At 40.9% G+C, this 15,182-nt stretch overlaps 1 non-coding gene across 1 annotated transcript; it reads left to right on the top strand.

The window, feature by feature from the left end:
• Positions 1-1,663: 1,663 nt before the first annotated feature.
• On the top strand, positions 1,664-1,820 carry LOC122013024. Its single transcript, XR_006120411.1, has one exon. It is a non-coding gene; the product is annotated as a U1 spliceosomal RNA (small nuclear RNA).
• Positions 1,821-15,182: the final 13,362 nt, after the last annotated feature.

The following is a 15,182-nucleotide window of genomic DNA, read 5'->3' as shown; positions in this document are numbered from 1 at the left end:
TCTCTTCATTTTCCTTGCTCCTCTCCTCTTGGCCGAAATCCACTTTCAAGGTTGCTAGCACAACCTTTCTCCTTTTGTGAGTTTGTGAGACAAACGAACGCTTGTTCGTGTGGATACCGTAGAGGCGCGAACGCAAGATCGTGCTGTGATTTGAGCTGTCGGGAGTCCATGAGCACGCTACAAAGTTATAATCTCATGCTATGTTAGAAAAAACTTAGTATATGTAGGAATATCTCTTTCCCTTCGCATGAATCTTCTGGAGGAAATATGTTTTTCCGCTGCGCGTTTGCGTGTTTAGCAACATATTTACTTACACAAGAAGGTCATGACCTAATTCAATGACCTCCATTGCACTTTGGAAGGACATTGGTCTACCGATATCATAATTTGTGATAATAGGGTTATGTGTTTGAAGAGCCCTATCCAAATCTCAAAATAAAATTTTATTTATCTTAATTCTAATTTTATTATTATTAATAATAATAATTTATATCTAGTCTTATTTAATCATGTTAATCATTTAGGATTATAATCTTACGTTTTGAAAGAAAGCAAAATTTAATTAGAAATAAACAAATATTTTAATTAAAATATAATATTTATAGGGCAAAATATTAAAAGTACTCTATTACATTCTTGACTTCTTATTCCTTTTAAAAGTTAATAAATTTAGAAAAAAAAAAACAAAATAAATGAAGCTATATTTCTTGTTATAGTTAAATTTGAAACCATCAAATCGGTTAATTAGGTTAATAAAACCTATACTCTTGCTTTTGTTCGTGGGTGATGTTTTGGTGTAATTATATTTCAACTAGATGAGTTGAATCAAGTGGTTTTGATTTAATAATGTATTTGATTATGGTTTATTAAGTGTTGAGTATAAAAATTCAACAATTTAAAGAAGTCCAAATAAATCATGTTAATAAGAAATTTAGCAAAAGGTATTGACAAATAAATAAGTTCAATAAGAGTTAGGCAAATATAGAAGGCTAAGTAGGTTTGTTAAATATATCATAAATATCAATATATTCATAAATCTTTAACTACAATCTATAAATTTATATTATAACATACATTACCCTTAAACATACACATAAGAATAGAAGAATTTATTTCATTCACTTTTTAATTCATCATATTGAGATTTATTATAATATTAATTTTTAATTGACGTTGCAAACTAAAATATAAAAAATACATATAATTATAAAAATACATAAATACCTAAACCATTACTTAATTTGTAAAATAATACAAAGTTTCACGCTGTCTTTAAGTATTAGACAAGTTTTTTGCTGAACAACTTGGCTTGTTGGGTAGTAATTATATGTCCACTTAATTTTTTATCTATTTAACCCACAATAATAAAATAAAAAATTTATTTATTTATTATAAAAAATTAAGATGGAATTTTTTTCCAGGTAGTTAATCATTTTAATTTTATCTAATCATTTTTATAATGTATATTCTTATTTAATTAAAATAGTCAAATATTCCTAGAACTTTTAAAACTAAATAAACAAAACTATATATAGAATCATGGAAGGATTAACAAAATCCTACACTTAATCTAGAGGATATATAATTAGTCCATACCATTAAAATAATAAAAAGCAAAATGTGAAAGTTGCTATTAAAGCATATGGGCATGAGTCTTTGCTCCATACTTACTTGGACTGGTCTATGAATGATTAAGGCCTATGACCTAATCCAATGACTTTCATTGCACTTTGGAGGGGTATTGGTCTACCATTTTCCTAAGTTGAAAAAGTAGATGTCATAATTTGTGGTAGTAGGGGTACGTGTTCACGCATCCCTGCCTAATTCTTAAAATAAATTATTTTATTTATTTTAATCCTAATTTTATTATTAATAATAATAATTTTTTTTATATATTACATGATTGATTTTATTTAATCATTTTACACACATTCTTATATTTTTAAAAAATATAAACATTTCAAATTAGTCAATTAAAAAAAAGATAATTCTATTTAGTTTTATTAATTATCTCTCGAAGTGATCGATCCAGTTCCATAGAAAATTTTCATCGGTTATTAAAATAAATCGCGATGGTCTACTAAAAGACTAGCATCCTTTGATTACACTCTACAAATACATTATAGTTAGGAATTGAATCATAAATATTTGAGTGATAATATCAACACGCTGATTAACCAATTGCCTAAGTAATTTATTTTAAATTATAAAGATGAAATAAAATTTAAAATAAGTGATATTTTATTTAAAAAATTAAGTGATATTTTATTTAAAAAATAAAGTTGTATTTTTTATTAGGAAAATAAAAAATATACTTTAAAAAATTTTAAAAACGTATAGTTAAAAAAATAACGTAAAGTTAAAAAAACAAATGTTAAAAAACGTTAAGTTAAAAAACAAAACACCTAGAGTTACAATTGATTTTATAATGGAGGGTAATATAATAAAATATTAAATTAAATTATATATTAAAATTTTTAAATAAATAAATTTTTATTATATTATTTAGGTTGAATCATAAAAATTAGGTTATTTTTTATTCCCCATAATCTTAATTATGTGATTACATAATGATCACTTAACCGAGATTATTTATGACATCTTGAACCAAACACACCTTAAAAGTTATGATAAGATATTAATTTATTCAATCGATTATTTAAGAATCATTGATCCAATTAGTTAGTGATACAGTGATGAAGATAGACCCCCTAAAAGTCGGTCAAAGAAATAAAGATCGGCTAACATGGAAGTCAAAGTCAAACGGTCAAAGTCACAAGGTCGGGTAGACAATAAGACCAGGGACTGTGGATGGCAGAGAGGGCCTCGAGAGATGGTCAGACATAAAAGGCCGACCAGACCATCCAAGCGATCATCCATAACACTTGCAGCCGAGGTTAAGATCCAAATACTAAGTTATCCGACCACTGCCCTTGCCGATCGAACCTTAGGTTTGATCAGGCATAATGCGCGCCTCCAATAACAGTAAGACCGAGTGAAGAACAAGCCGATAGCTCCATTCAATACAACCGAGTTAATGATGTCCAGGCCAAACAACCCCCGGTCGGTCGATAGTGGGACCCAGATACACGTCTAAATATAATCCACAAATTTATATTACAATATATATTACCCTTAGTGTAACGATCACCTGACTAAGACCCTCCTTATAGCACGGGCGTTACTTTACTCCCTTCTTAGTTCTATTTTTTTTATACCTTCTAAGGACATTGTTATTTGCACTTCGCTCGATTCAGAAATCTAGTCTGAACTTGTTGAGGGGTCTGGGCCGTGTGGCCCTGACAGGTGTTGTACTCTCAACTGACACAGGGCACGACCGTGTGAGGGTTGCACGGCCGTGACCCTTGGTAGAGGATAGAAGGGGCACGGCCGTGTGATCCTCACATGACCGTGTCACTTCGACAGAGAGAAGGAAAGACACGGCCATGTGGAATTCACATGGCCGTGTAGTAATGGCCGAGAGGAGGAGGTGTTCGGCCGTGTGATCCCACACGACCGTGTCACCTCGGCCGAGAGGAAGAAGGGCACGACCGTGTGGAATCACATGGCCGTGTCACCTTTGGCCTAGAGGAGGAAGGGCATGGCCGTGTGCTTCCACACGACCGTGTAGCCTTGGCCGAGAGGAGACAACCCGAGGCCGTGCGGAGGCTCCCCCTTCGCTTCCGGAAGAGTTTGTTCTCCGCTTTTTCGCTTTCACTTGCCATCCAAGCATTCTGCCAAGCCGTCAATTCCTTCATAACCAACTCATACCAGTATTTTATATAATATGGAGAGAAGAAACAAACTAAAGTTTTACATGTTCTCCAAATTAACAATTCTCGGATCTCTTTCCATTGTTCCGCCACACACACACCCCCAAGCACTGCTCCTGCTGCTTCCTCCTACTCGAGCTTTCCTTACCTTTATCTGTAGTATAAGGAAATGCAATCTATAAGCAAATGCTTAGTAAGTACCATCTACTCACAAAACAATGCATTAAAAAGGGAAAACATGCTTTGCAAAATTGCTCGAAGGAACACAAAACATGCACTCAATAATTACTCATGCTAAAACCCATAATTTGGAAATATGTACATGACATGTATTTTTAAATAGACTCATCATGCAAACATCAACATTTTTAAATAGGATTATCATGAGACGTTAACATAAAACCATGCTTGTATTGCAAACAAGTAATGAAAACCATAGACCTTGCTATACAATAGAGTTCATCAAAACTGCACCTTATAATCTCTAATTCCCAAACTTAAGAATGCTTTCACTTAAATAAACAATGAACTTGGGAAAACTTCATATTACGTACTTGTAATGCCCGAAAATTCTCAAAATAATTATTAGAAATATCCTAGTATTTTTATGGAATTTTGGAATATTTTTACAGAATTTTTAGAGTAGCGGAAGTAGCAAAAATAAATAAAAAACAAAAATAGCGTACGCGGGAATTGAACCCGAGACCTAGCGAACCCTATGACTTATAGATAGCTTTAGTAAATCAAGTGAACCCAGCAAGGCCGTGCTGAAAGAAGAGGGAATCAATTATATTTATATTTAAGTTGGCCGAATTAACCACTTAATATAAATAGGGAAATAATTTAGTGAAGAGTTATTTGGATCGTGACTCTTCTCCTCCTCACCCTAACCTCACGCCGCCCTCTCCCTTCCTCTTCTTCTCTCGGCGCCAACCCCAAGCAAGGCTAGGGTTCCCGTCCCAAGGGCAAGAGGAACACCTTCCGGCGATATCTCGGCCACGAGGACGCTCCCTTCCGCGAGAGGAACACATAAACGCGAGAAGATCGTCGAAGAGACCTCTCCACCGGAAAATCTAGCGATTAGATTTGTAAGAAAATTAGAACAGAAGGTAAGAAACCCCTCACCTGCAGTATAAGTAGCTGTCGTATGAATTTCATGCTTTAGTTTAGTAGTTTATGAATTTTTGGGCACATAGGGTGTGCAACAGCGCACACCAAGTGCTCGATAGTATGCTCAGCACAATTAAAATGCGATTTAGGCATTTTAATAGTTTAGCCAAATGCGATAGAAATATTTAATAGTATATGCAGTTTTACTACAGCTTATATGGACTACGGTCCAATGGGTGGGCTCCCACAGTCGCCTCTAGGTTCAGACAACCTGGCTCTAGGTTCAGATAATCTAGAAATAGCAATACAAGAAAATTCAGCTATATTCAGTATTTTATTTTAGTAGAGGCACTGTACTGGATTAGATATCCATTGGGTTGGGCTCCCACAGTCGTCCCTAGGTTCAGATAACCTAGTAACCCTACTAACTACGGGACTTGCAAACCCGGGTCTAGCTAGGGATGCGCGCGTAGTACGTACGGTTGCCGGGCCCATCAGCAGCATGATTATGTATTTTAATCTATTATGATAAATAGTTTTCAAAACTCACAAATTGGTTGTGTATACAGTTTAACTTCAGTACTAGCTTAGTTTAGTTTAGCTCAGTTTATGCTTCAGCGCAGCTCTTTCCTATGATTATGTGTGATAGCTCTATGTTCAGTTTTGTTATACATGCTTTAGATGATAGTATGCCATGATTAGCTTTTGTCTTCTGTGTGTTGTGTACCAGAATATCATGTCTTAGCATGTTCAGCGCATATTTCAAATAGCATGTTTTCAATTTATAAATTGCATCGTATACATGATTTAGTGAGGTAGATGGTTTCTTACTAAGCTCTCAAGCTTACAGACACTATCTTCCTTATACTGTAGATAAAGGTAAAGGAAAGATGGACTAGCGGAGGCTAGAGGACAATGCGACGAAGATGTGTGTGGATAGGACTTGGAATGAAGATCTCAGGGACCTAACAATTTGCTTTAACATTAGAACTTTAGTTTTATTCTTGTTACGCTAGTTAGAGTGTTTAAATGCTATGAACTAGTGAACTATGTCATGTTAGAATGTTAGTTATTCATCATTAGGATGTTTCTCAGTCATTATTGGAGTTGTTGCATGTGATTTGGCACTAGACAGTGCTGAAATTAGACCTTGGGCACGAAATCAGAAACCCCAATCGATCAGCTGATCGATTGGGGGCTTCCCAATCGATCGATTGATCGACTGGGCAATTAGTCTCGCGAACAGTAGGCCTCTGGATCGATCAGCCGATCGATCCAGCAATTTCTGTCGCGAATAGAAGGCTCTGGGATCGATCACTGGATCGATTGGTCAGCCTGGATGGATCAGCCGATCGATCCAGAATATTGCCCCGAGCACAGTAGCGTGCTGGATCGATCACTGGATCGATCCAACCTAAGTTCCGTATACAGTAGCCACCTGGATCGATCAATAGATCGATCGAGCCATTCTAATCGATCCGTGGATCGATTGGGAGGCCTGATATCAGCAAGAAACTCTTAGTTAAGTTCCTTGACCATAAGGGGAGGTAATAATGACATGAATAGTTTAGATTACACCCCTTAGCACATGTAGAATAAAGAAAAGACAATGGTTTAGCAAAATTTTAATTAGTACAGCTTCCGCATCTAGATTTAGTGATGGTCATGGATATAGTTTAGCACAACATAATGTGACGGTCCGGCCTTATAGCTTAGCCAGGTAGAAGGCGGGTCGTTACAGAGTGGTATCAGAGCAGTTTCCATACTTCCTACACACACATCAGCATTGAACCTGCAGCCTCCAAGTAAGAATACCTCTCACTTGTATGTTTATTGTTTCCATGTTTATAGATAACTAAAGTATGCTTATCTTGACAGTATCTAACATGATAGTGATAGTAGTTATATAAACATGATTGCCTCAGTTATGTATGTCCTTTATGTCTTTAGAAATGGCACGAGGACGCCCAGCTAGAAGGGCACCAGCTACTGAGCCCCAGCATGAGGCAGGCAGTTCAGTGCCTCCCCCAGACCTTATAGCTTTAGTGGCTCAATTACAGCAGCAGCTAGCTGAACAGCAACAGGAGATAGCCACCTTAAAGGCTAATCAGCAGAATACTCCCACAGTCACCCCGGAACCAAACTTAGCAACGCCAGTAGTCTTAGAGGTTCCACCAGTCCAGCCTACAGCACCAGTAGCCCCAGCAACAGAGGCAAGAAGAGAAGCCTATCTGATCCAGTGGTATAGAGTCAAGCCAGAGAATTTCTCAAGCACTAGTGAACCATGGGATGCACAGGCCTGGTTTAAAACACTGGAGAGCACGATGGAGCTTCTGGACTGGCCAGAACATGAGAAGGTGAAGTGCGCCTCCTTCTGCCTGACAGGAGATGCACGTATGTGGTGGGAGAGAATTAGAGCGAAGCATCCAGTAAACCAGATGACATGGGCTAACTTCGAGAAAGAATTCTTCGAGGAGTTCTTTCACATGCGGGTCATGAACCGTCACTACGACGAGTTCACTGAATTTCGCCAGGGCAACCTTTCAGTGGAGGATTAGCTCGTCTATGCCCTGAACTAGTCAGCACAGAAAAAGAACGAGTCCGGTTGATGCTTAAGATGCTGAGGCCGGAAATAGCAATGAACGTGGCTGGCGGCGTCCATAGGCCGCAAACCACCGAAGAACTAGTCAGCAGTGCTCTGACCACTGAGCACTATCAGAACAATATTAAGTCCTCTCAGAGTCCAAAGGGCAAGGAGGCTCAGGTACTCAGAAACAACAGGGCCACAGCTCTAACTGGAAAGGGAACTCTAACAACAAGCGCAAACCAGGGAGTTATCCAAAAGGAGGACCAGCTAGTAAACAACCCAGTTATTCCAAGTGTGCTACTTGTGGAAAATTCCATCCTGGAGTTTATGTAAGGGCACACGAGGATGCTTTAAGTGTGGATAGGAAGGGCATATGGCTAAGCAGTGCCCAAACAAGACAAGTCTTCCTCAACCACAGCCGATACAGTATAGAGGTCAGCCAGCACAGCTACATCAGATGCAGGCCGCCTTAGATGGTCCACACATCAGCCAGGGCAGACTAGAAGTCCCTCCAACTACGACCAATGCGAGGATCTACTCACTCACCAGAGAGGACGTAGCAAATGCCTCGACAGTTGTTTCAGGTCAGATTAGTATACTACAGCAAAGTACAACTGTCTTATTCGATACTGGGGCAACCCATTCATATATATCCAGGGCATTTGCAAAGAAATTAGCGATACCCCCAGAGGTACTCAGTAGTCAGTTTCTGACGACATTACCTTCAGGAGAGATTATGGCATCCACGCACTGGCTCAGAGCAGTGCCAGTCATTATAGCAAACAGAGAACTCTTTTGTGATCTGATAGTGCTAGAGATGACTGATTACGATGTCATCTTTGGAATGACTTCCTGATCAGATATGGTGCCTCTATAGAGTGTCGTAAACAGAAAGTCGTATTCCAACCTTAAGCAGAAGCATAGTTCGAGTTCATCGGAGAACCCAAGAGAAAGGCCAAGAAGTTTCTCTCAGCTATGAAGGCACAGAGATTAATGGATTCAGGATGTACGGGATTTTTAGCACATGTAGTCAGTACCAGTCAGGACAAGGACCAACAGTTAGCAGAGGTCCGAGTCGTATGTGACTACCCAGCAGTCTTCCTTGAAGAGTTACCAGGCTTAGCACCAGACAGGGAGATTGAATTCGAGATAGAGCTCATTCCCGGTACCAATCCTATTTCCAAAGCGCCTTACCGCATGGCTCCAGCAGAACTGAAGGAACTTCATGAGCAATTACAGGAGCTGCTTGACAAGGGCTTCATTCGTCCTAGTCACTCACCATGGGGAGCACCTGTATTGTTCGTGAAGAAGAAAGACGGGAGCATGTGCCTGTGTATGGATTACCAAGCGCTGAACCAAGTCACAATCAAGAACAAGTATCCTCTTCCCAGAATAGATGACCTGTTCGACCAGCTAAAGGGAGCAACAGTGTTCTCTAAAATAGATCTCAGATCAGGTTATCATCAGGTGAAAGTTAAGGAAGGGGATATACCCAAGACAACATTCAGAACCAGATACGGACATTATGAGTTCGTAGTCATGCCCTTTGGCGTGACAAATGCTCCAGCTACTTTAATGGACCTCATGAACAGGGTATTCAGAGAATACTTAGATAAGTTCGTTATCGTGTTCATCGATGACATCTTTATCTATTCCAGAACTCAGGAAGAACACGCAGAGCACCTGAGAATAGTATTGCAGACCCTTCAGCAGAACCAGCTGTACGCCAAATTCACGAAATGTGAATTCTGGTTAGATCAGGTGTCCTTCCTGGGTCACATCATTTCAAAGGATGGTATCATGGTAGACCCCAGTAAGATAGAAGCTGTGAGTAACTGGAAAAGACCCAAGAACGCCAGTGAAATCAGAAGCTTTTTGGGACTAGCAGGTTATTACAGAAAATTCGTAGAGGATTTCTCCAGGATAGCCTCCCCACTGACAGCTCTCATCAGGAAGAACATAAAATTTCAGTGGACAGAGGACTGTGAGACTAGTTTCAGCGAGCTGAAAAGAAGACTGACCAGTGCACCCATTCTAGCTCTACCAGAGAATACAGACAGCTTTGATATTTATAGTGATGCCTCTAAATTGGGATTAGGAGCAGTGCTGATGCAATATGGCAAGGTAATCGTCTACGCCTCCAGACAACTCAAGGATTATGAGAAGAACTATCCTACTCATGACCTTGAGCTTGCAGCAGTCGTGTTCGCCCTCAAAATTTGGAGACATTACTTGTATGGAGCTCAGTGCAGAGTGTATACAGATCATTAGAGTCTGAAGTACTTCTTTACCCAGAAGGATCTGAATATGCGACAGCGTAGATGGCTAGAGCTGGTCAAAGACTACGATATAGACACCCTCTACCACCCAGGGAAAGCCAATAGGGTAGTAGACGCACTTAGCAGGAAGTCCAGTGCTACCTTATTATCTCTAGCAGCCGTGTCACCACCCCTACAGAAAGAGATCACAGATTTCGGTCTCGAACTCATAGTTGGGCAGCTCTCTACTATGACATTAGAGTCTACCTTGCTTGGTGACATCTAGACAGCTCAGGAACAAGATCCTGAAATTCAGAAAATCAAGCAAGGATTAGCAGAATCAGACAGTGGAGAATTCAGAGTATCTAATAGTGGGGTATTATACTTCGGTGATAGACTCTGTGTTCCAGATCAGGAGGAACTAAAGAGGAAAATTTTAGATGAGGCTCATAGGACTCCCTATGTGATGCATCCTGGTTCCACCAAGATGTACTAGGACTTGAAGAAACGTTTTTGGTGGCCTGGGATGAAAAGAGACATCGCGCGATATGTCAGCACCTGCCTAACCTGCCAGATGGTTAAGGCAGAACATCATAGACCAGGAGGAGTTCTGCAGCCTATCCAGATTCCAAAATGGAAGTGGGAGGATATTTCTATGGATTTCATAGTGGGACTACCCAGAACCACGAATGGTTTTGATACCATCTGGGTAGTAGTCGACAGGTTGACTAAATCAGCCCACTTCTTAGCTATCAGGATATCCTACTCCATGGAACAGCTAGCTCAGTTGTATCTCAAGGAGATCGTCAGACTGCATGGAGTCCCATGAACCATCATTTCAGACAGAGACAGTAGGTTCACATCACACTTCTGGGAGTGTGTACAGTCGGCATTGGGCACTAAGTTAAAGTTTAGCACAGCCTTCCATCCTCAGACAGATGGTCAAACAGAGCGAGTAAATCAGGTACTCGAAGATATGCTCCGAGCATGTGCCCTAGATTTCAAAGGAAGTTGGTGCAAATATCTGAGCTTAGTAGAATTTGCATACAACAACAGCTATCAGGCCACCATCGGCATGGCACCTTACGAGGCTCTCTATGGGCGGAGGTGTAGATCTCCAATCTGCTGGTATGAGAGTGGTGAACAGAAGGAACTAGAACTTCAGACAGATCTAGTAGCAGACACCACAGCAGCTATACAGCAGATCCGCCAGAGGATAGAGATAGCTCAGAGCCGCCAGAAAAGCTATGCTGATACACGGCGTAGACCCTTAGAGTTTTCAGTTGGGGATTTAGTATTCCTCAGAGTAGCTCCCATGAAGGGAGTAATGCATTTTGGGAAGAAGGGCAAATTGAGTCCCAGGTATGTGGGACCATACCTCATCACTAGAAGAGTTAGCAAGGTAGCATATGAGCTAGAGCTACCACAGGAAATGTCAGCCATCCATAATGTATTTCATGTCTCTATGCTGAAGAAGCATATCCCAGATGCCACCCAGGTGATTGAGCCCCAGTCGGTACCAGTTCGCGAAGACCTCAGCTATGATAGTCGGCCTATTCAGATAATAGACCGAGCAGTTAAGAAATTGCAGAATAAGGAGGTACCATTAGTAAAAGTCATTTGGTAGAATCACTCAGCAGAAGAGGCAACTTGGGAGAAAGAAACTAGTATGAGGCAGAAGTACCCAGAGTTATTCTAAGTTCGAGGATGAACTTTTTATAAGGTATGGGGGATTGTAATGCCCGAAAATTCTCAAAATAATTATTAGAAATATCCTAGTATTTTTCTGGAATTTTAGGATATTTTTACAGAATTTTTAGAGTAGCGGAAGTAGCAAAAATAAATAGAAAATGAAAATAGCCTACGCGGGAATTGAACCCGAGACCTAGCGAACCCTATGACTTATAAATAGCTTTAGTAAACCAAGTGAACCCAGCAGGGCCGTGCTGAAAGAAGAGGGAATCAATTATATTTATATTTAAGTTGGCCGAATTAACCACTTAATATAAATAGGGAAATAATTTAGTGAAGAGTTATTTGGATCGTGACTCTTCTCCTCCTCACCCTAACCACACGCCGCCCTCTCCCTTCCTCTTCTTCTCTCGGCGCCAACCCCAAGCAAGGCTAGGGTTCCCATCCCAAGGGCAAGAGGAACACCTTCCGGCGATAGCTCGGCCACGAGGACGCTCCCTTCCGCGAGAGGAACATGTAGACGCGAGAAGATCGTCGAAGAGACCTCTCCACCGGAAAATCTAGCGATTAGATTTGTAAGAAAATTAGAACAGAAAGTAAGAAACCCCTCACCTGCAGTATAAGTAGTTGTTGTATGAATTTCATGCTTTAGTTTATTAGTTTATGGATTTTTGGGCACATAGGGTGTGCAACAGCGCACACCAAGTGCTCGATAGTATGTTCAGCACAATTAAAATGCGATTTAGGCATTTTAATAGTTTAGCCAAATGCGATAGAAATATTTAATAGTATATGCAGTTTTACTATAGCTTATATGGACTACGGTCCAATGGGTGGGCTCCCACAGTCGCCTCTAGGTTCAGACAACCTAGCTTTAGGTTCAGATAACCTAGAAATAGCAATACAAGAAAATTAAGCTATATTCAGTATTTTATTTTAGCAGAGGCACTGTACTGGATTAGATATCCATTGGGTTGGGCTCCCACAGTCAACCCTAGGTTCAGATAACCTAGTAACCCTACTAACTACGGGACTTGCAAACCCGGGTCTAGCTAGGGATGCGCGCGTAGTACGTACGGTTGCCGGACCCATCAGCAGCATGATTATGTATTTTAATCTATTATGATAAATAGTTTTCAAAACTCACAAATCGGTTGTGTATACAGTTTAACTTCAGTACTAGCTTAGTTTAGTTTAGCTCAGTTTATGCTTCAGCGCAGCTCTTTCCTATGATTATGTGTGATAGCTCTATGTTCAGTTTTGTTATACATGCTTTAGATGATAGTATGCCATGATTAGCTTTTGTCTTCTGTGTGTTGTGTACCAGAATATCATGTCTTAGCATGTTCAGCGCATATTTCAAATAGCATGTTTTCAATTCATAAATTGCATCGTATACATGATTTAGTGAGGTAGATGGTTTCTTACTAAGCTCTCAAGCTTACAGATACTATTTTCCTTATACTGTAGATAAAGGTAAAGGAAAGATGGACTAGCGGAGGCTGGAGGACAATGCGACGAAGATGTGTGTGGATGGGACTTGGAATGAAGATCTCAGGGACCTAGCAATTTGCTTTAACATTAGAACTTTAGTTTTATTCTTGTTACGCTCGTTAGAGTGTTTAAATGCTATGAACTAGTGAACTATGTCATGTTAGAATGTTAGTTATTCATCATTAGGATGTTTCTCAGTCATTATTGGAGTTGTTGCATGTGATTTGGCACGAGACAGTGCTGAAATCAGACCTTGGGCACGAAATCAGAAACCCCAATCGATCAGTCGATCGATTGGGGGCTTCCCAATCGATCGATTGATCGACTGGGCAATTAGTCTCGCGAACAGTAGGCCTCTGGATCGATCAGTCGATCGATCCAGCAATTTCTGTCGTGAACAGAAGGCTCTGGGATCTATCACTGGATCGATTGGCCAGCCTGGATCGATCAGCCGATCGATCCAGAATATTGCCCCGAGCACAGTAGCGTGCTGGATCGATCACTGGATCGATCCAACCTAAGTTCCGTATACAGTAGCCACCTGGATCGATCAATGGATCGATCGAGCCATTCTAATCGATCCGTGGATCGATTGGGAGGCCTGATATCAGCAAGAAACTCTTAGTTAAGTTCCTTGACCATAAGGGGAGGTAATAATGACATGAATAGTTTAGATTACACCCCTTAGCACATGTAGAATAAAGAAAAGACAACGGTTTAGCAAAATTTTAATTAGTACAGCTTCCGCATCTAGATTTAGTGATGGTCATGGATATAGTTTAGCACAGCATAATGTGACGGTCCGGCCTTATAGCTTAGCCAGGTAGAAGGCGGGTCGTTACAGAGTGGTATCAGAGCAGTTTCCATACTTCCTACACACACATCAGCATTGAACCTGCAGCCTCCAAGTCAGAATACCTCTCACTTGTATGTTTATTGTTTCCATGTTTATAGATAACTAAAGTATGCTTATCTTGACAGTATCTAACATGATAGTGATAGTAGTTATAAAAACATGATTGCCTCAGTTATGTATGTCCTTTATGTCTTTAGAAATGGCACGAGGACGCCCAGCTAGAAGGGCACCAGCTACTGAGCCCCAGCATGAGGCAGGCAGTTCAGTGCCTCCCCCAGACCTTACAGCCTTAGTGGCTCAATTATAGCAGCAGCTAGCTGAACAGCAACAGGAGATAGCTACCTTAAAGGCTAATCAGCAGAATACTCCCACAGTCACCCCGGAACCAAACTTAGCAACGCCAGTAGTCTTAGAGGTTCCACCAGTCCAGCCTACAGCACCAGTAGCCCCAGCAACAGAGGCAAGAAGAGAAGCCTATCTGATCCAGTGGCATAGAGTCAAGCCAGAGAATTTCTCAGGCACTAGTGAACCATGGGATGCACAGGCCTGGTTTAAAACACTGGAGAGCACGATGGAGCTTCTGGACTGGCCAGAACATGAGAAGGTGAAGTGCGCCTCCTTCTGCCTGACAGGAGATGCACGTATGTGGTGGGAGAGAATTAGAACGAAGCATCCAGTAAACCAGATGACATGGGCTGACTTCGAGAAAGAATTCTTCGAGGAGTTCTTTCACATGCGGGTCACGAACCGTCACTACGACGAGTTCACTGAATTTCGCCAGGGCAACCTTTTAGTGGAGGAAGCCGTGAAGAAATTCAACAGATTGGCTCGTCTATGTCCTGAACTAGTCAGCACAGAAAAAGAACGAGTCCGGTTGATGCTCAAGATGCTGATGCCGGAAATAGCAATGAACGTGGCTGGCGGCGTCCATAGGCCGCAAACCACCGAAGAACTAGTCAGCAGTGCTCTGACCACTGAGCACTATCAGAACAATATTAAGTAGCAGAAGCAAGTCCTCTCAGAGTCCAAAGGGCAAGGAGGCTCAGGTACTCAGAAACAACAGGGCCACAACTCTAACTGGAAAGGGAACTCTAACAACAAGCGCAAACCAGGGAGTTACCCAAAAGGAGGACCAGCTAGTAAACAACCCAGTTATCCCAAGTGTGCTACTTGTGGGAAATTCCATCCTGGAGTTTGTGTAAGGACACACGAGGATGCTTTGAGTGTGGACAGGAAGGGCATATGGCTAAGCAGTGCCCAAACAAGACAAGTCTTCCTCAACCACAGCCGATACAGTATAGAGGTCAGCCAGCACAGCTACATCAGATGCAGGCCGCTTTAGATGGTCCACACATCAGCCAGGGCAGACTAGAAGCCCCTCCAACTACGACCAATGCGAGGATCTACTCACT

The sequence above is a fragment of the Zingiber officinale genome, chromosome 8A, assembly GCF_018446385.1.
Source record: "Zingiber officinale cultivar Zhangliang chromosome 8A, Zo_v1.1, whole genome shotgun sequence".
NCBI lineage: Eukaryota > Viridiplantae > Streptophyta > Magnoliopsida > Zingiberales > Zingiberaceae > Zingiber > Zingiber officinale.
Note: the sequence above shows the minus strand (reverse complement) of the source record. Positions and strands in the feature narration are given on the sequence as shown.